This window comes from Zingiber officinale, chromosome 7B, assembly GCF_018446385.1.
Source record: "Zingiber officinale cultivar Zhangliang chromosome 7B, Zo_v1.1, whole genome shotgun sequence".
NCBI lineage: Eukaryota > Viridiplantae > Streptophyta > Magnoliopsida > Zingiberales > Zingiberaceae > Zingiber > Zingiber officinale.
Window position 1 is genome coordinate 116,307,106 of NC_055999.1, and position 19,968 is coordinate 116,327,073.

At 39.1% G+C, this 19,968-nt stretch overlaps 1 protein-coding gene across 3 annotated transcripts in view; it reads left to right on the forward strand.

Moving 5' to 3' along the window:
• Nucleotides 1–394: 394 nt before the first annotated feature.
• LOC122007082 (protein-tyrosine sulfotransferase-like) overlaps nt 395–19,968 on the forward strand; it is a 58,759-nt gene continuing 39,185 nt past the window's right edge. For 2 of the 3 annotated variants that reach the window (XM_042562852.1, XM_042562851.1), the window contains exon 1: nt 415–572. The gene's annotated coding sequence lies outside the window, so the exon portion shown is untranslated. Of the gene's footprint in view, nt 573–19,968 lie in introns of all 3 variants that reach the window. The other variant, XM_042562850.1, reaches the window with a different exon arrangement.

Below are 19,968 nucleotides of genomic sequence, written 5' to 3' on the forward strand. Positions count from 1 at the left end.
CCCTAGAGATATGGATTATTCATTCAACTCTGTATTCAATTTTCTAACAACTCCTGAGCTCTTTAAGTGTGTAAAAGGTTTCTCTACCTTCAGATAAGGAGATTCATAGTGCGTTGTTCAATCGTCTTGGATTAACAACTATTTTGGTTGTAACCAACTTAAATTGTTGAGTTCATTTCTCTCTTTTATGTTATTCATTTTAATTTATTATTACTATTTTAGAATGAGAGGGATTTTTTTTTTATTTGCAGATAATTCATCTTTCTCCTTTTACCGACTTCGTGTACCAACATTAATATTTTAAAATGAGTATAGAATTGAAAATGAAAGGAAATCTTTTAGTATCCCCTATGATATATAAAATAATCCTCCTTTCCTTTCTTTAACCGTTCGAACACAGTTCAAATTGCCCTTCTCTTTATTCACCCTCCCCTTCCTTTATCAAACCTTATCACCTCTGGCCGCACTTCCTCCCTAACAGACACTTGCCTCCCCTTGCCGCACTTCTCACAAACAGACCCTAATTCTTCGCTGATTGGCGGCGACGAAGCGGCGGCAGTGGCCAATTGCAGGTATCAGAACGTTTGTCTTTGTTTTTCTTTTATAAGTTTTTTTAGCTTTGACTCCTCCCATCAGACTGTGGCTGCTTGATTGTTATTGTTCTGATTCTTTATATTCATGCGTCCAAGAAAATCTTGCTGCTAACCTGCTATATGTTGGGAAAATGGGAATGAAAACACAGATTTGTGGGTTATTAGTCCCGCATCGAAAATTGTGACTTTAAGACTGGACTAAAATACAGAGGGGTGCGAATTTAGAATTACTGAATCAGGGTTTTTGTGGGAACGTGATTGTACGTAACGGATCCTGATTGAGGGTCAAGCCACGAGATAAGATCTTCTGGACCATTATTCAATGAATGTTTGTCCTAATACACGACTCCACGTGTCCCATGCATTTGCCTTGTTTTTTGCATGCTACGTGTATTTGCTTCTCCATGTGCCTTGCTTGCATGTTTGAAAGTGGTTCGGTCATGGATAGGAGCTTCTTATAAATAAACTTGTACAGAACAAGCAACGGAGACTAAGAGGGAAAAACACTAATAGAAGGTAAAGAAAAAGAGAATTCCACTAGATTCTATCATTTCTTCCTCGTTCATTCTGTGGTGAAATTTTTCACTCGGTAGATATCCATTATAGCATTTAGATATATGTACAATTCATCATGACAACATGTGTTAGGTTGTATTCATGGTCTCGTTGTTTTATTTTAGAAAATAGATGTCCAATCGTGATCTCATAGCATCGCCGTAGGGGACGAATCTATTTTTAGGAGACTGTCTCGCTGCAGGACTAGATGTCTTTATTCTCGGGTGATGCCCCTCACGCAACTCGGACTCAGGTTTCGGATTTGGTCGACGTTCGTCTCAAGCCTTCGACATCAGCTTCATTGACTCAACACTCGAAGCACTTACCGACTTGGTAACTTGGCGAATCGACAACTCGGCAAATTCCCACTCCCACTTGGACTGGGGCAACTTAGGCGAAGTCGACGATCGACCAACTTAGTCAGGCCGACAACTTGAGATAATCAGTTCAAGTCATCTTGACTTATAAGAAATCTCTATCCCTTCGACAGATTGTGGATAAAGATCCAACAATCTTAAAATAGATTCATTCTATTGAGATGGCAGCAGAAGATGTTGAGATGCAATAGACTCAACATGTGTCGCCCTCCTCCGCCCCGATTGGAAATGTTCCAATCAATTATGAGAAAAGCTAGAGAAGTTCACTGGGTTGAACTTCAATCGGTAGCAGCAGAAGATGTTCTCGACTATGCTGAACCTAGCACGGATCTTGACCGAGGTGTTGGTCCGGGTTGGTCGACTTGAGAGGGTTGAGTTACCTAAAACACTAAAATAAACCTTTCTCGATCCTTGGACTCAGATTAGTGATGCAATTAAAAAACAAAAATAGCAACTTAAATAAAATCAGTAAAAGGCTAAGAATTACTTGGTTACAACCTAAATGGTTGTTAATCCAAGGCAGTAGAAAGATGATTAAGAATCTCCTTCACTAAAGACGGAGAAACCTTTTACACACATTGAAAGCTCAGAAAAAACTAGGAAAGTTAATACACAAATTGTTATATATTTCCTAGGTCCAGGGGTCTTTTTATAGCCCTTGAAAAATCTTATCCGTAGCTTGAGGGCGCCTCCAGCGAGGCGCGGCGGATAAGACTTTATCCACTGCGAATGACTATTTTGACTGGCCGAAGGTGCCTTCCATACTTATGGAGGGTGTAATCCAGCATGGAAGGCGCCTTCCGCCTGAAGGTGGTGGAGGTGTGAGCACACCTTGAAGGCGCCTTCAACCCTTGTTGAGGGCGCCTCCAGCAGTCTTTACAATCTCTCTCTGCTCTGCTACTGTTCCGATCGCCTAGGTGATTGCGGCCAACCGAAATAGGGATCACCTGAACCTAATTTCCAACCTTCTCCTCGAGCAGGCTTCCGCTTCGGCTTTTCATCCCTCGAATGTCGCGCAAGTCCTTCTCGTCCACCGTTGTACTCTTCCGCAACATCTCATCTCTCGGACGCACCGAGCCCGTCGACTCTCTCCTATAGCCACGTCTTCCGCTCGACTTCCTGTGCTCCTAAGCTCCTGCACACTTAGACACAGGGATCAAAGCATAACAAGACCTAACCTAACTTAGTCGATCACACCAAAAATAACCTTGGGGTTCCAACAATCTTCCCATTTTTTTTGATGTGAGCAGTCCAAGTTAAGTTAGGGTAAACCAACCATCAAGTAGAGATAATAAAATTGCAATACCAAGTAAAGATAATAAAATTGTAAATATACATGAAAGTGCTAAAAGATTGTTAACTTTAAATTTAACTACTACCTCCCCTTAGACTTAACCTTCCCTTCTCCCCCTTTGATCACATAAAAAATTAGGGTAAACAAAAAATCTAAGGGCAAAGAAAAAAATATAAGGAAAGCTTAATTTCTAAGTAACTTATAAGTAAAAAGAAATTTTTAAGTAAAATTTGCAACAGAAAAAAAAATTCTAAGTGAAATTTGCAAGCCAAGAAGAAAAAATAAATGTTAAATCATTGACAACTAATGCTTTAATTAACTATTTCATGTTTATCAGTTTGTCAATTAAATATTCAATTCAGTAAATGCCTTCCAGGCTCTGGTAAAGCACTAGGCTTTCTTGGTTATTGGATCATCAACCACTTCTAGACAAAGTCACTTAAAGAATTCAAATATTTAATCTTCTATTTGAAAGCTCTAAATCCAATTTTACTTTGAATTTATACAAGTTTTTAGAACCCAATATAGGTTCCTTCTTACAGGATTAATCAAAGATTTTGGAGGTACGTAACTTTTGGGTATTTTTTTTTAATTTGACCCCTGTGAAATCTAAGGTACTAGCTTAGTCTTTAAAATTTTGAGTTTGAACAGTTGAACATGTATGATTTTTCAAGTTTTCAACTTGTGTCCTCAATTTATCATTTTCAATTTTTAATTTTTCAAAATCTTCTAACAGACAAAATTTGGTTAAAATTATTTTTAATTCTTTGTTTTCTTTTTCAAGTTTGCAACAATCTTTAGTTAATAATTTCACAGATTTAAACAATTTATCAGGTGGAAGAGATCGTACCTGACTTACCTTGTCGATCTCGTTGTCCGTAGCTCCCTCTGAACTGTTGCTTTCTTATGTTGATGCTCTCCCTTCATCGATGCTCTCGATAATCATTTCGGATGAGCTATCTTCTTGATGACTTGCTATCAACGCAAGTCGGGAAAAAGCTTCAACCTCTGATTCGGACGACGTTTCGTCCCACGTCGCCTTTAGGGTCTTGTATTTGTTCTTTTGGACGGGCTTCTTGTTCTTGCCTTTGTCCTTTTCGTTGATCTTTAACTTAGGGTAGTTGTCTTTAACGTGTCCTTCTTCATTGCAGCGGTAGCATCTGATTATTCTTCTCTTTCAACCTTGCGGATGGTTAGATTTTCTAGATTTAAGTAATTTCTTAAATTGTCTTACAATCATTACCGTTTCGTTGTCGTCGAGAGATGATTCTGTATCTTGTTCGTCCATCTTTGCGTTAAGGGCAATGTTGTGCTTCAGCTCCATCTTCGGATCTGCACATCTCGTTTCGTGGACTTCAAATATTGAAAATAACTCTTCTAAGGTAACAGATTCTAGATCCTTAGAGATATAATACGCATCTACTAATGATGCTCATTCTTTATTTCTAGGGAATGTGTTAAGTGTGTACCTTAGCGAATCTTAGTTGCTTACCTTTTCTCCGAGATTCGAAAGTCTAGTGATGAGCTCCTTAATCCGTGAGTGAAGGTGTGCAACGATTTCATCTTCTTCTAATCGAAGGTTGGTGATTTGGTTGTGAAGTAGGTCCCGTCTTACAAGTTTCACCTCCGAGGTTCCTTCGTGTTGTCACACCCCAAGTAGTCCCTGCCAGAAAAAATTTCGACAACATCACCCCTGTACGGGTGACAATCTGAGACATACATACATACAAAATATACATCAGCCACATACAGCTGGAATATATACACAATCACGCAGTTTATACTCAGCCCACTCGGCTGGAACAAAATATTCACAACCACGCAGTTATATATATATTAAACAGCCCACTCGGATGTACATAAACAAAAAACATAGCAGAAAATGATAGAAAATCATTACAAACCAAAAACGAGACTGCTAGCCGGCTAGGCTTACACCACACAGCAAAACAACAAAACCACCAAATACACTAAATACCAAATACAAGTAAAGCATAAACAAAACTCGAAGTGGTCTTTGGATGCGACGTAGGACCTGCAGACAGGATATTCTAAGCGACTCCACATACCTCTAGCTGGTATCTGAAAAAAAAATATATCAACGAGGTAAGTCCAAGAACCCAGTGGATACCAGATAGACATACATAATAAGATATAACTAACAGTAATAATCATGCGGTACAGTTTCCTGAACAAAGTAAGAAATGCAGACTAAAAAGGGCTGAAGAAACTGTACTCACCAGAACCTCCTATCTGAATATATGGGTCACCAGACCAGATATAAAATGTCACCTGTATGCATGTCAATCATATGCAACCAAACAAATGCAGCATACAATATGCAACAAACACAAGCAATAAATGCAATCATACAAAATGATGCAAAATGACATGTGTCACTCCTGACGCCAGTCAGCCATCTCACACGTGATGGTGAGACCGAGTGGGTAGGGCTATGACAATTGTGCACTCTGCCATCACTGCTCCTGAGTGACCGAGTGGACAGGATGCTGTCGGAGTACACCTATCCTCCTATCCCAAACAGAGTGGGGGAGTGCAATGTTCTCATCTTCCTGAGACAGTCCAAAGGAGGGATCCCTGACATGCTACCACGCTACGTCATACTACCCATGAGTAGACCAACGGAGCACTGACAGAGCAAACTGCACACACCCTGCCTGATGTACCACTAACCCATGAGTGGTTGTGTGTGCAGATCATGTAACTGGCGATGTGCTCAACAATAATAGAGCCGACAATCGCACAGCATGCAATCATGCAAGATGGTGCATGACACTAAGCATGTAAATCCTAACCATAATCACCTCCACATAATATGTACCAAACAGGAAAATAAATCATACTATGACCTAGGTATCATAGATCTAAGTACACATGCCAGATAATAAAATCTAGAAAAAAAACTAGTCCTATACTTAGTGAAGCCTAGTGTGTCACTTCCTCTAGGAACTAAGGTACACATGACAATAATCAAGAGATATAAGCATGGATACATAATAGATAAAATTATAGGCATACTACAAGAACGAAATAGTGACATACCAAAGCAGATGCAAGCATAATTATTGCTACTAGCTATATAATATTATGCATATCTAAAATGATTATATTAAAGCGATAAGTCAGAAGTACCCGTCTCAAAAGAAGATCATGACCAGAAATCCTACGTTGAAACCCTCGTCTCGAATCAAAGTCCTGCAGATCACATAATATATTTAGCTAACTACATATGAATTAATTAGCTAGATAAATCCCTAATCTAATTAGGGAAAACTCTAATCGAAATAATTAACCTAATTCATTAATCCAATTAGGTTTAACTCAATCCATGATTTCCTTCACTTCAATCCTACTCATGAGTTAATCAATTTAATCATTGTTATCTTCTAAGATCAATACATACTCAATTCATCCACAACAAATCAATGATCCTAACATCAACCATGCATCCAACAAAATCTGATAAAAATTTATATCCACCCAAGCAACAGATCATTAACTAAATAGAATTAGAACTCCTAACCATTCCACAACTAGAATTAAATCTAGTTCGTATTCAAAATTACCTCCACAACTTACTCAATTCCAAAGTGATGAGCTCATAATCGAAGGACTAATTACCAGAACACGATGACCAGAGCCATGGATCGCCGGTGAAAAATATTGGCCGAAGCTACAAACACTGGCAATTAACAAAACACAACCCTCTAAACAAAAATAGAAACCAGCTTGCTACAAAGATCTCTACCAATCTGATACTTACCCTGAATCCAGATCTGTAGCCACATAGTGAAAGATTTCAGAGCTACCGTGATGCTGATCCAGCAAAGAGGAGGGTGACAGTGATGCCCATTCCTTATTTCTAGGGAATGCGTTAAGTGTGTACCTTAGCGAATCTCAGTTGCTTACCTTTTCTTCGAGATTCGATAGTCCGGTGATAAGCTCCTTAATTCGCGAGTGAAGATGTGCAACGATTTCGTCTTCTTCTAATCGAATGTTGGTGATTTGGTTGCGAAGTAGGCCTTATCTTGTAAGTTTCGCCTCTGAGGTTTCTTCGTGTAGTTCCAGGAATTTTTCCCAAAGCTCCTTGGCAAACTTGTAAGCGCCATTCCAGTTGACTTCTTGTGACAGTAGAACACTAAGCAGATGAAACTCGGCATTGTCGTTTGCCACGAAGTCGGCTTGTTTCTTCTTCGTCCATTGATACTTTTCCTTGCCTTCGGGTGCTTCAAAACCAAATTGCATTATTAAAAATAATTCAAAGTTAATTTTAAAGAATACCTTCATTTTATTTTTTCAGCTCACGAATTCTCCCTTGAATTTTGGTGGTTAGATGCTTGGTCTGGCCATCTCGTTTGCTTCATTCGGCAGTTAGTCCTCCTGAAGCTGTTAGGCTTTAATACTACTTGTTGGTCCGGGTCGGCCGACTGGAGAGGGTTGAGTTGTCTGAAACACTAAAATAAACCTTTCTCAATCCTTGGACTCAGATTAGTAATGCAATTAAAAAACAGAAATAACAACTTAAATAAAATCAGTAAAAGGCCAAGAATTAGTTGGTTACAACCTAGATGGTTGTTAATCCAAGGCAGTAGAAAGCTCACTAAGAATCTACTTCATTGAAGGCAGAGAAGTCTTTTACACACACTGAAAGCTCAGAAAAGACTAGGAAAGTAAATATACAAATTGTTATCTATTTCCTAGGTCCAGGAGTCTTTTTATAGCCTCTGGAAAATCTTATCCGTAACTTGAGGTGCCTCCAGCAAAGTGCAATGGATAAGACTTTATCCACTGTAAACGGCTATTTTGACTGACCGAAGGCGCCTTCCATACTCATGGAGGGCGCCTTCCATGCTTATGGAGGGCGCCTTCGGCCTGAAGGTGGTGGAGGTGCGGGTGCGCCTTAGAGGTGCCTTCAACCCTTGTTGAGGGCGCCTCCAGCAGTCTTTACAACCTCTCTCTGCTCCGCTGCTGCTCTGATCGCCTGGGTGATTGCGGCCAACCGAAATATGGCTCATCCAAACCCAATTTCTGGTCTTCTCCTCGAGCAGGCTTATGCTCCGGCTTCTTGTCCCTCGAACGTCGCACATGTCTTTCTCGTCCACCAGTGTATTCTTTCGCTACATCTCGTCCCTCGGACGCACCTAGCCCGTCGGCTCTCTCCTGTGCCGTCCTTCTCGCTAGCTGTGTCTTCCGCTCGACTTCCTGTGCTCCTAAGCTCCTGTACACTTAGACATAGGGATCAGAACATAAAAGGGCATAACCTAACTTGGTTGATCACACCAAAAACAACCTTGGGGTTCCAACACGAGGAACCTCCCAAGTTTGCTGAGGGTGTAAGTGATATGAAAATCATCACTATAGTGGACAAATGGAACCAATTTGAATTCCTATGTCGAAACTATATCCTTAATTGTCTTGCCGATTCATGGATAAGAAATATAAATCGGAGGATGCTAGGGCCAAAAAGCTCATTGTTAGACGCTTTCTAAACTACAATATGCTTGACTCTAAATCGGTGATCAGTTAAGTCCAGGAGCTTCAAGTGATCTTGCAGGAGACTCACTCAGAAGACATGATATTGAGTGAAACCTTCCAGGTGACAGCAATCATTGAAAAGTTGCTTTACGGTTGGAAAGACTTCAAAAATTACCTAAAGAATAAATGAAAGGAGATGAATGTGAAAGAACTCATTATTAGACTTCACATTGAGGAAGACAACAAGAGTTCAGAGAAAACGGTTCTCTTAGGCTACTGGAAAAGTCCACGTAGTCGAGCATGGTCAAATCTTGAAACGGAAGAACCCCAAATCTTCCAAGATGACACCTAGAGGAGCTAGTTTCAAGAAAAAATTCTCTAGGAAGTGCTAGTGATCGAGTTATCACAAAGCTTAGGAATACAAAAAGCCAAAGAAGAAGCAGGAAGCCAACCTGAATGAGGAACCAAACATGGACCTCTGTGCCATTGTCTCTGAAGTAAACCTGATAGGTTTCAATCTGCGATAATGGTAGATCGATACTGATGCCACCAGACAGGTCTGCTGCAGTAAGGAACTGCTCCATAACTCTGAAGAAGTCAAAGATGGGGATAAGTTGTTCACGTGGAATTTAACAACTTCAGACATAATGGGCTAAGGGAAAGTGGTGTTGAAGATAACATCAGGCAAGGAGCTGACTTTGAACAAAGTGTTGTATGTTCTAGAGATTCGAAAGAATTTAGTATTTGGATTGCTTCTCAGCAAGTATGGGTTCCAGATTGTATTTGAGTGGGTTGTGTTGTCCAAACATGGAATGTTTATAGGAAGAGACTATGCAAATAATGAGTTGTTTAAGATCAATGAAATGTCCATTCGGCCTAAGATAAAATTGAAAACTCTTCTATGTATTTGCTCGAGTCCTTCAGTTTGTGGCATGGCAGACTATGACATGTTAACTATGATGTATTGCGTATATTAGTTAACATGCAAAGCATACCTACATTCCACCTTAATCCGAAACACAAGTGTAAGATTTGTGTTGAAGCAAAAATGACAAGGTCATCCTTTCAATATGTTGAAAAAAGTACTAAACCACTCGGCCTAACTCACATTGACTTGTGCAACCTTAAAAGTACATTGATACGTGGTAGGAATAAGTACTTTATCACTTTTGTAGATGATCACAAAAAATATGGTTGTGTATTTTCTCTAAAATAAGGATGAAGCTATAGAGAAATTTATCTATAAAAATGAAGTTGAAAATCAACTTAATAAGAAAATTAAAGTGGTTAGAAGTGACCAAGGCGGTGAATATATATCACTGTTCGCTGAGTTATGTGCTAAACACGGGATCAAACACGAAACAACAGCTCCCTATTCTCTTCAGCAAAATGGTATTGTTGAGCGAAAGAATCATACTCTAAAAGAGATGATGAATGCTCTTTTGCTGAGTTCTGGACTATTAGAGCAAATGTTGGGGGAAGCTGTACTAACGGCTAATTACCTTTTAGATAAAGTGTCCCGAAAGAAAATAGAAAAAAAACCACCCTTATGAGTTGTGGACCGAAAGACAACCATCCTACAAATATTTGTGAGTGTGGGAGTGTCTTGCCAAAGTGTTGGTTCCTAATCCAAAGAGAATTAAGATAGGACCAAGCAGTGCCTACAGGTTCCTTGTGTTTGAATCTCACCTTTTAAATTATATGCCTCCAAAAAAATAGAAAAGAGCCCTTATGAGCTGTGGACTAGCAGACAACCATTCTACAAATACTTGTGAGTGTGGGGGTGTACCTTGTCAAAGTGTTGATTCTTGATCCGAAACGGATTAAGATAGGACCAAAGACTGTTGATTGCATAGTTCTTGGATATGCTCATAATAATAGTGCCTACAGGTTCCTTGTGTTTGAATCTCAAATATCGGATACACAAGAACTCGATTATTGAATCGAGAAATACCTTTTCTTCGAACATGTATTTCCATATAAGACCCGAAAGGAAACGAGTTCTTCCAAATTGCCATTGAAACCATAAGAAAAAGAAGCTGATAAACCTGTTGAGGTTGAGCTCAAACGAAGTAAAAGATCTCGAGTGGAAAAGTTCTTTAGAACGTATTTTATCACTTTCATTTGGAAAGTGATCCCTAAAGTTATTTAGAAGCAGTCCTGAGGGACCTCAATAGAAAGAGTCAATTGTATCTGAAATTGACTCTATCTTGCACAACCACACTTGGGAATTTGTGGCTCTTTCTCTTGGAAATAAACCACTCGGTTGCAAATGGATATTCAAGAAGAAAATTAAACAAGATGGCATGATTGATAAGTACAAGACTAGATTGTAATTAAAGGTTAATGACAAGATGATGAGTATAAGGCTTGACTAATCACCAATTTGGAGTCAACCATCTAGAACAAGAAGACCTTGATTACTTTGATACATATTCTTCGGTATTGAGAATAACTTCCATCAGAGTATTGTTTGTTGGATCGAGATGCGCTAGAAGGGGGGGGGGGTGAATAGTGCTCGTGGCTTTCACTCGTTTTGGATTAAAACGTATCGGAATAACGCAACGGAAATAGTAAAGGAAAGCAACACACGAACACAAGTTATTTACTTGGTTCGAAACCTTGGGCGACTCCTACTCCAAGGCCTACGATCGTTGATCGCTTTCGGTGGACAACAACTATAATGTCGGAATTTTGGTACAGTAAAGAATTACAATAAAGTGAACTGAAATAAAGTATACCGACAACACTAAGTGAAAAATTGTAGCTTTGGGTCGTCGGAAACTTGTCGTAGCTTAGCCAGGGCGTTTCTTAAGCAGCACAGGAAGGAAGAACACTTTGCAATTGATGATCAAAACCTGCTGCTCGAAACCTCCTTTTATACACTGCTTGAGGCGCCTCAAACACCATCTAAGACGCCTCCAGCATGCCGAGTCAGCCGCGTGGATCAGCGCTGAAAACTTCTCCTCTGATCCACTTGAAGGCGCCTCCATGCCAGTCCAAGGCGCCTCCAATCTGCGGTCCAAGGCGCCTCCAACTCAGTCTGAGGTGCCTCCTGCTCTGCCGCGTGCAGGCTCTATCCTTTGCACCCGAGGCGCCTCCAAGCTCCATGGAGGCGCCTCGGATACTGTTCATCCGAGGCTTAAGGTTGATCCTTTGTACCTGCAAGATACGTTAGTCCAAAAGACACCCTGTAACACAAAGTTAGCACATAATATCATAAATATAAAGTTTGACAGTCGTCGGACTGTCCGGGTCTGACTTCATATTTCCGACCGGAAATCCTAGGTCGACCTGACGCCTACTGTTCCCTCTTCCGGGGAACGCGTCCTCACCTACTCCTTTCAGGAGAGATTACCTGATGCCAGTCCGGTCCTCCAGACCGACAGGACTTTTTGCCTAGGGTGACCACCCCCTAGGACCTAGGGTTTTTCTCCACCTAGGGTTTTTCTCCACCTAGGGTTACCACTCTCTAGGACCTAAGGTTACCCGCCCTTAGGATTTTCCTCCACCTAGGGTTACCGTCCCCTAGGACCTAAGGTTACCCCCCTTAGGATTTTCCTTCACCTAGGGTTATCACCCCCTAGGACCTAGGGTTACCACCCCCTAGGGTTTTCACCTTGCCTAACCGCAGCTAGGACTTTTACCCAAGAACACTTAGGACTTCCCTACAATCTCCATCAGACATGTTAAATCACAAATAAGCTTAACTTTGATTCTTTTGCCATTATCAAAACTTGAGTTCGATCGTCGGATGCTTCCCACACCAACAATCTCACCCTTTTTGATTATGACAACTTAAATTCAAAGTTAAGTAAAATAGATGCATAAACGATCTTCAAAGTTTAAGTAAGAAACATAAACAAGCTTAAGTGAATAAATTTAAGTGCAAACATAACTTAAGCTAAAGCATACTTAAACTTTTAACGATGTAAGGCTCCCCCTTAATAAGAGCTCTTTTTAATTTAAATTTTGAATTTTGAATTTTTCCCTACTCTCCTTCTTTGCCATATATCAAAATAAGCGGGAATTACAAGGAATAGTGATCAATGACCTTAGCTTGTTTTTAACTTTTCAAAAAATATTTAGAAAGGATAAAGGCTTTAACAATTTAGCTTTTAGGAGTTAATATTATTGTAAAACTTTTTAGCTTAATGAAGCTTTTAACTTTTAATATTCTTGATTAAGTTTGAAAAATGACTTTAGCCAAAAATTATTTTTTCTTTGAAAAGTAGCTCAACTAAATTCGAAGAAATATTGAAAAGGTGGGTAAGCTTATAAAATGCTTAATTTGAACGGCTTTGTTAAAAAAATATTTCCTTAAATTCTTAAAGCCTTAAAAGATATTGTCTTTATTTCGAAAAGCTTTTTGAACAAAAATTAAAAAACCTTTGAAAAATACTTACTTAAAAGAGAAAGAAAAAGTATTTAGCTAAATTTTGAAAGAGGTTAAAAGATTACTTAGTGTAGAAAGCTTTTTGTAAAAAGAATTGAAGTTGGAAAATACTTAACAAAGAAAACACTTCAAAACATTTAGTTAAATTTGGAAATCTTTTTTTTTTTTTTGAAAAAGCTAAAAAATACTTAGCTAAATTGCTAGATAAGGTTAATTTAAAAACAATATTTGGTAAAGTGATTTGAAACATACTAGGTTTTAAAAGGCTGTTGAGAAAAAATAAGCTTATAAAGTTGCAACTAAGGCCATTTTTACATAAGTTCAAGAAGTCCTAAAGTCCAAGCATGAGTAACTTAAAAATTAATCACGTAATTCTCTTGACCGCATGTCTAACCCTTTAGCTACTAGCTGATTACCTAGGGGGTAACAACTTTCACTTGGTTAGTCAAGTTAAGTCAATTGATCCACTAGGTCTGGATAACTTAACTTGATTAATGTAATGTTGGTTTTAACGCCCAGACTTACTGCGATGCACAGAAATAAGCATTCTGAAGTCTAGGCTGTACCCTATGCATCTCACGTCATTCTAAGTTTCTTTCAAACACAAGCAAGTTAAGCCTAGGGTGTTTGTGAGATGCTCTGGCTAAAACTAGAGGAACATGATTTCTAGGGTTAGTGCCTAGGCTAAGTCCAAATTTTGAAAGTCTAATCAAATTAAGATTTTGAAAACATTTTTTTTCTAAAATTTTGAAGGATGCAAGAACCAAGCATAAGGTCTATTCTACTAAGCACATTCCTATTTGTCTTTTAAGTGCACTGAACTAAAGTTCAGGTAAGGGCTTTGTGAATATGTCAGCTAGGTTTGATTTGGGCTCAACATAGTTAAGTACAATATCACCCCTAGCTACGTGATCCCTTACAAAATGGTGTTTTACTTCTATATGTTTAGTTCTTGAGTGGTGAATTGGGTTTTTGGTTAGATTAATTGAACTTATGTTGTCAATTGAAATTTTAGTGTTCTGATATTTTAATTGGTAGTCTTTTAAGGTATGCATCATCCATAATAGTTGAGATGCACATTCTCTTAGGGTTATGTACTCAGCTTCAGTGGTTGAAAGGGCAACACAATGTTGCTTTCTGCTTGACCAACTTACTAGGCACTGACCTAGAAATTGACAGCTACCACTTGTGCTTTTTCTATCTAGCTTGCACCCGGCATAATCTGAGTCAGAATAGCCAGTTAGATCAAGAGTGCAAGTCCTAGGGTACCATAGACTTGTAGGTGCAACGGAGGCCGGCAAGAGGGGGGTGAATTGTTGAAAGCAAAAAATAAACTATACCGTCCTCGGATTTCAACTCAGAAAAGCAATAGTAAAATAATAACAAATAAAGAAATAGAAATTAAACAGAAGACAGAAATTTAACCTGGTTACAACCAAGGAGGTTGTTAATCCAGGGCAATGAGAAGCGCACTAAAAAGAATCTCCTTTACTGAAGGCGGAGAAGCCTTTTACACTTTGGAAGCTTAGAACTATTGCTAGGAATGGCTACACGATTGATTGTTTGAGTTGTTCTTTAATTCCTAGCTTTAGGGGCCTTTAAATAGCCTCTGGAAATTCTATCCCGAGGGTCCAAGGCGCCTCCAACAAGGTCCAAGGCGCCTCCAGCTCGGTAAGTGGATAGAATTCTATCCGGTGCTCGAACGGTCATTCTGACCTGGCTCAAGGCGCCTTCAACAAGCAATGAAGGCGCCTTCAATGTTGAAGGCGCCTTCAATGTTGAAGGCGCCTTCAATGTTGAAGGCGCCTTCAATGTTGAAGGCGCCTTTAATGCATGTTTAAGGCGCCTTCAAGTTCCTGCTACAGTAATTTCCAACCTCTTTTGACTCCTTTTCTTCTTCGCTTTGGCTTCCGAAGCTCCGTTCTTTTGGGTGATTGCGACCAACCGAAATAGGGCTCACCCGAACCCAATTCCCGGCCTTCTCCTCGAGCAGTCTTCCTCCCCGGTTTAACGTCCCTCGAACGTCGTGCACGTTCTTCTCGCCCACCGGTGTACTCTTCCGCAGCTCTCTCATCCTTCGGACGCACCGAGCTCGTCGGCTCCCTTCCCATGCCGTCCTTCTCGCTAGCTGCGTCTTCCGCTCGACTTCCTGTGCTCCTAAGTTCCTGCACACTTAGACACAGGGATCAAACACAAAGCAGGACCTAACCAACTTGGTTGATCACATCAAAACTACCACGGGGTCCAACAATCTCCCCCTTTTTGATGTGCATCAACCCAAGTTCAAGTTAGGGTTAAAACAGACACAAAAAGTAATTTTAAAGAAAAAATTACTAAACTAGCATGTAAATCATAAATTTTGCAATAAATAAAATTGCAACACATTTAAAAAAAAATATTAAAATTTTAAACTTTCTAACTCCCCTTAACTTGTACCTTTCTCCTTAACTTGTAACCTTTCTCTCCCCCTTTGATCACAGCAAAAACGGGGTGATAACTCAAAAAAAATTTCTAAGTCAAATATTTTTTTTTTTTTTATTTTCAAGAGATTTCAAGTCAAATGAATTTTTCACAATAATTTCTAAGTCAAAATCGATTTTTTTTTTAGAAATTTGCAAACGTGTTTAAAAAAACTTTCAAAGCATTATTTAATTCTTGTTTAATGCTTTTTCAGAAAGTTAATTAAACATTTTCTTTCAATATTTTAGCTTCCAGGTCGTGGCGAGGCACTAGGCCTTCTTGGTTATTGGAGCAACAACCACTTCCTTAGACAAAGCTTCCATAAAGAATTTCAATGTTTAATTTTCTCATTGTAAGCTTTTAACAAAAAGAGAAATTTAAACCAGCAAAGATTTTGGAACCCAATAAAGATTCCTTCCTACAGGATTAGTAAAAAATTTAGGGGGTACATAATACTTGGGCACTTTTCTAAGTTGACCCTGATGGTTTCTAATGTACCAATTTAATCTACCATAAATCCTTAGTTTTGATTTTGGAAAATGATTTAAGCATGCAGCAGATTTCAATTTTTCAATTTCTGATTTTAATTTATCATTTTCTGATTTTATACTATCGTACATTTCAAGTGGACATGCTTTTGTTAATTTCATTTTCAATTCTTTATTCTCTTTTTCTAATTCGAATAATTCTTTAGAAAGAGATTTAATAAAGCGAAAAGACTGAGTCGAGGTTAGATTACATACCTGACTTAACTGACTCGGTGAGTCTTCACTGCAGCTTTCCTCTTATGATGTTCCTCCCCCTTCATCGATGCTCATCTCTGAGCTAGACGTTTCTTCTAGTTGATGGTTGACCATCAGTGCTATCCCCGAGAATTCTTCAACTTCTGATTCGGAGGACGACGAATCATCCCACGTGGCCTTTAGGTTGTGTTTGGGTCGAGCTGGATTCTTGCTCCTTTCCTTATCCTTCCGTTTGCTCTTCAATTTTGGGCAGTCCTCTTTGATATGCCCTTCTTCGTTGCAGTTGTAGCACCGAATCGTTCTTTTCTTTCATTGATGCCTCTGCGATCTAAACTTATTAGTACTAAAAAATTTATTAAAGCGTTTTACCAGTAGTGCCGCTTCTGATTCGTCGACCGAGGCTTCGGAGTCAGAACTGTTCATTTTTGCCTTTAAGGCAATGTTCTGACTGGTCTTCTCTATTCCATTGGGCTCTGAAACTCGAGATTCGTGAAGTTCAAAAGTGGAAAACAGTTGTTCTAGAGTACTTACCTCGAACTCCTTAGAGATATAGTACGCATCTACTAAGGAGACCCACTCTGGAGTTCTCGGGAAAGCGTTGAGCGCGTACCGGATTGAGTCCCAGTTCGTTACTTCTTCTCCAAGGTTGTTGAGTTGAGTAATCAGCTATTTGATCCTCGCTTGGAGTTGCGCTACCTTCTCGCCTTAGTTCATCCGGAGGTTCATCAACTGGGTCCGGAGGATGTCGCGCCTCGCTAGCTTTGCTTCGGAGGTACCTTCGTGAAGCTCCAGAAAATTTTCCCAGAGATCTTTCCCGGAGTCGTAGCTTCCGATCCGATTTACCTCCTTAGGCGGCAGAACGCTGAGTAGGTGGAACTCAGCCTTTCCGTTGGCGACGAAATCTGCTTACTCCTTTTTCGTCCAGGTATTTTCCTCCTTATCTTTCGGAACTGCATAGCCATATTTCATTATTAAAAGAATGTCAAATTCAGTTTTGAAAAATACCTCCATTTTGCGCTTCCATATGGCGAAGTCTCCGTCGAACTTCGGGGGATGAATGTTCGCTCCGGCCATCGTCTTGATCGTAGTGCTTCAGTTGGCGGTTAGTCCTTCTGAGGCGATCAGGCTCTGATACCACTTATAGGTGCAGCGGAGGTCGGCAAGAGGGGGGTGAATTGCTGAAAACAAAAAATAAACTATACCCTCCTCGGATTTCAACTCAGAAAAGCAATAGTAAAATAATAACAAATAAAGAAATAGAAATTAAATAGAAGACATGAATTTAACCTGGTTACAACCAAGGAGGTTGTTAATCCAGGGCAATGAGAAGCGCACTAAAAAGAATCTCCTTTATTGAAGGCGGAGAAGCCTTTTACACTTTGGAAGCTTAGAACTATTGCTAGAAATGACTACACGATTGATTGCTTGAGTTGTTCTTTAATTCCTAGCTCCAGGGGCCTTTAAATAGCCTCTGGAAATTCTATCCCGAGGGTCCAAGGCGCCTTCAATGCATGTTTAAGGCGCCTTCAAGTTCCTGCTACAGTAACTTCCTGCTACAGTAATTTTCAACCTCTTTTGACTCCTTTTCTTCTTCGCTTTGGCTTCCGAAGCTCCGTTCTTTTGGGTGATTGCGGCCAACCGAAATAGGGCTCACCCGAACCCAATTCCCGGCCTTCTCCTCGAATAGTCTTCCTCCCCGGCTTAACGTCCCTCGAACGCCGTGCACGTTTTTCTCGCCCACCAGTGTACTCTTCCGCAGTTCTCTCATCCTTCGGACGCACCGAGCTCGTCGGCTCCCTTCCCGTGCCGTCCTTCTCGCTAGCTGCGTCTTCCGCTCGACTTACTGCGCTCCTAAGTTCCTGCACACTTAGACACTGGAATCAAACACAAAGCAGGACCTAACCAACTTGGTTGATCACATCAAAACTACCACGGGGTCCAACACATAGTCCTACATTTAGGGTTCCCTTAATATATCTAAGTATTCTTTTAACATGAGTTAAGTGTGACTCTTTTGCGCAAGATTGATATCTTGCGCACATACCTACTGCAAAAAGAATGTCTGGTTGACTTGCAGTTAGGTACAGTAGACTTCCTACCTCACTTCAATAGTATTTCAAGTCTACTGGTTTTCCTTCTAAGTCTGAATCAATTTTAATGTTGGTAGCCATTGGTGTATTAATAATCTTTGAGTTTCCATTCCAAATTTTTTAATTAACTCCTTAGCATATTTTGTTTGAAAAATGTAAATTCCATCTTTTGTTTGCTTAATTTGTAATCCTAAGAAGAAATTAAGTTCCCTACAAGACTCATTTCAAATTCATTTTCCATTAGTTTTGTAAATTCTTTTAGAAATTTTGAGTTGATTGACCCAAATATTATATCGTCTATATAAATTTGTGTAATAAAAATGTTATTTTCTAAGGTTTTTACAAAAGAGTTGGATCTATTTGACCCTGGTGAAACCCTTTTGATATTAAATAGTTAGATAAACGCTCATACTAAGCCCTAGGTGCTTGTTTTAGTCCGTACAAGGCCTTTTTTAGTCTAAGGACATGGGTTGGATGTTCTATGTCTTCAAATCCTGGGGGTTGACTAACATACACTTCTTTTTTTAATAAATCCATTTAGGAAAGCGGACTTTGCATCCATTTGATAGAGCTTGAATCCTTTATGTGCTGCATAGGACAGCAGCATCCTAATTGATTCAAGTCTGGCTACAGGGGCGTAGGTTTCATCATAGTCTAACCCTTTTACTTGGTTGAACCCTTTGGCTACTAATCTTGCTTTATTTCTAACTATTTCACCCTGATAATTTAATTTGTTCATGAAAACCCATTTTGTGTCAATTATTGTCTTGTTAATGGGTCTAGATACTAGTTCCCAGACTTGGTTTCTTTCAAATTGGGCCAATTCTTCTTGCATTGCTAAGGTCCAGTCTGGGTCTGGTAGGGCTTCATCTATAGTTTTTTGTTTAATTTTAGAAATCAGGGCTATTTGGCTTAGGTTCCTGTAAGATGACCTAGTTCTGACTCCTAGAGTTGGATCATCCAAAATTTGGTCAAATGGGTGATTGGTGATTGTTCTTGTTGGTCTTACATTTGGGTTAGGAATTGGTTCTTCAAATTCATTAGGTTCAGGTTGAATTCTGTCATCATCTTCTGTATTTCTTGAGTTAACATTTTCTGTATTTTCATTTCTTATATCGGGTAGTTTATTTTCTTCATCAAATATTACATTCATTGTTTCTTCAACTTTTAGGGTATTTTTTTTTAAACTCTATATGCCCTACTGGTTGTTGAGTACCCTAAAAATATTCCTGGGGTTGTTTTTGATGAAAATTTTCCTAAGTAGTCTTTAGTGTTTAAGATGAATACTTTACACCCGAAGACTTTTAAATAGTTTAAATTAGGAATTTTATTATAGTATATTTCATAGGGTGTTTTAGTCTGAAATTTGTTAATTAAAATCCTATTTTGTATATAACAGACTGTGTTAATTGCTTCATCCCAGAATTGGTTGGATAATTTGTATTCGTTTAACATGGTTCTAGATGCTTCTTGTAGGGTTCTATTTTTACATTCTACTAGACCATTTTGTTGGGGGTTCTAGGACAAAAATATTCATGTTGATATCCATTAGTTTCACAAAATTCAATAAAATTATGATTTTCAAATTCTCCCCCATGGTCAGTTCTTATTTTTTTTATCTGTGTGTCTTTTTCATTTTCTTTTAATTTACAGAAAATTTTGAACACTTCAAAAGTTTCGTCTTTAATTTTTATGAATTTTACCCAAGTAAATCTTGTGTAGTCATCGATTATTACTAATCAATATTGGTTTTTGCTTAGTGACTTGGCTCGTGTGAATCAAACAAGTCAAGGTGAAGGAGCTCAAGTATTGAAGTAGTTCTGTTTAGATTGGTTAGCTTATGGTTTGACTTGGTTTGTTTACCTTGTTGACAAGCATCACAAGTTGAATTTTCAATAAATTTTAATTTGGGCAGTCTGACTAGACCATTTTGACTCATTTTTGAAATGAGTCTAGTATGAGTG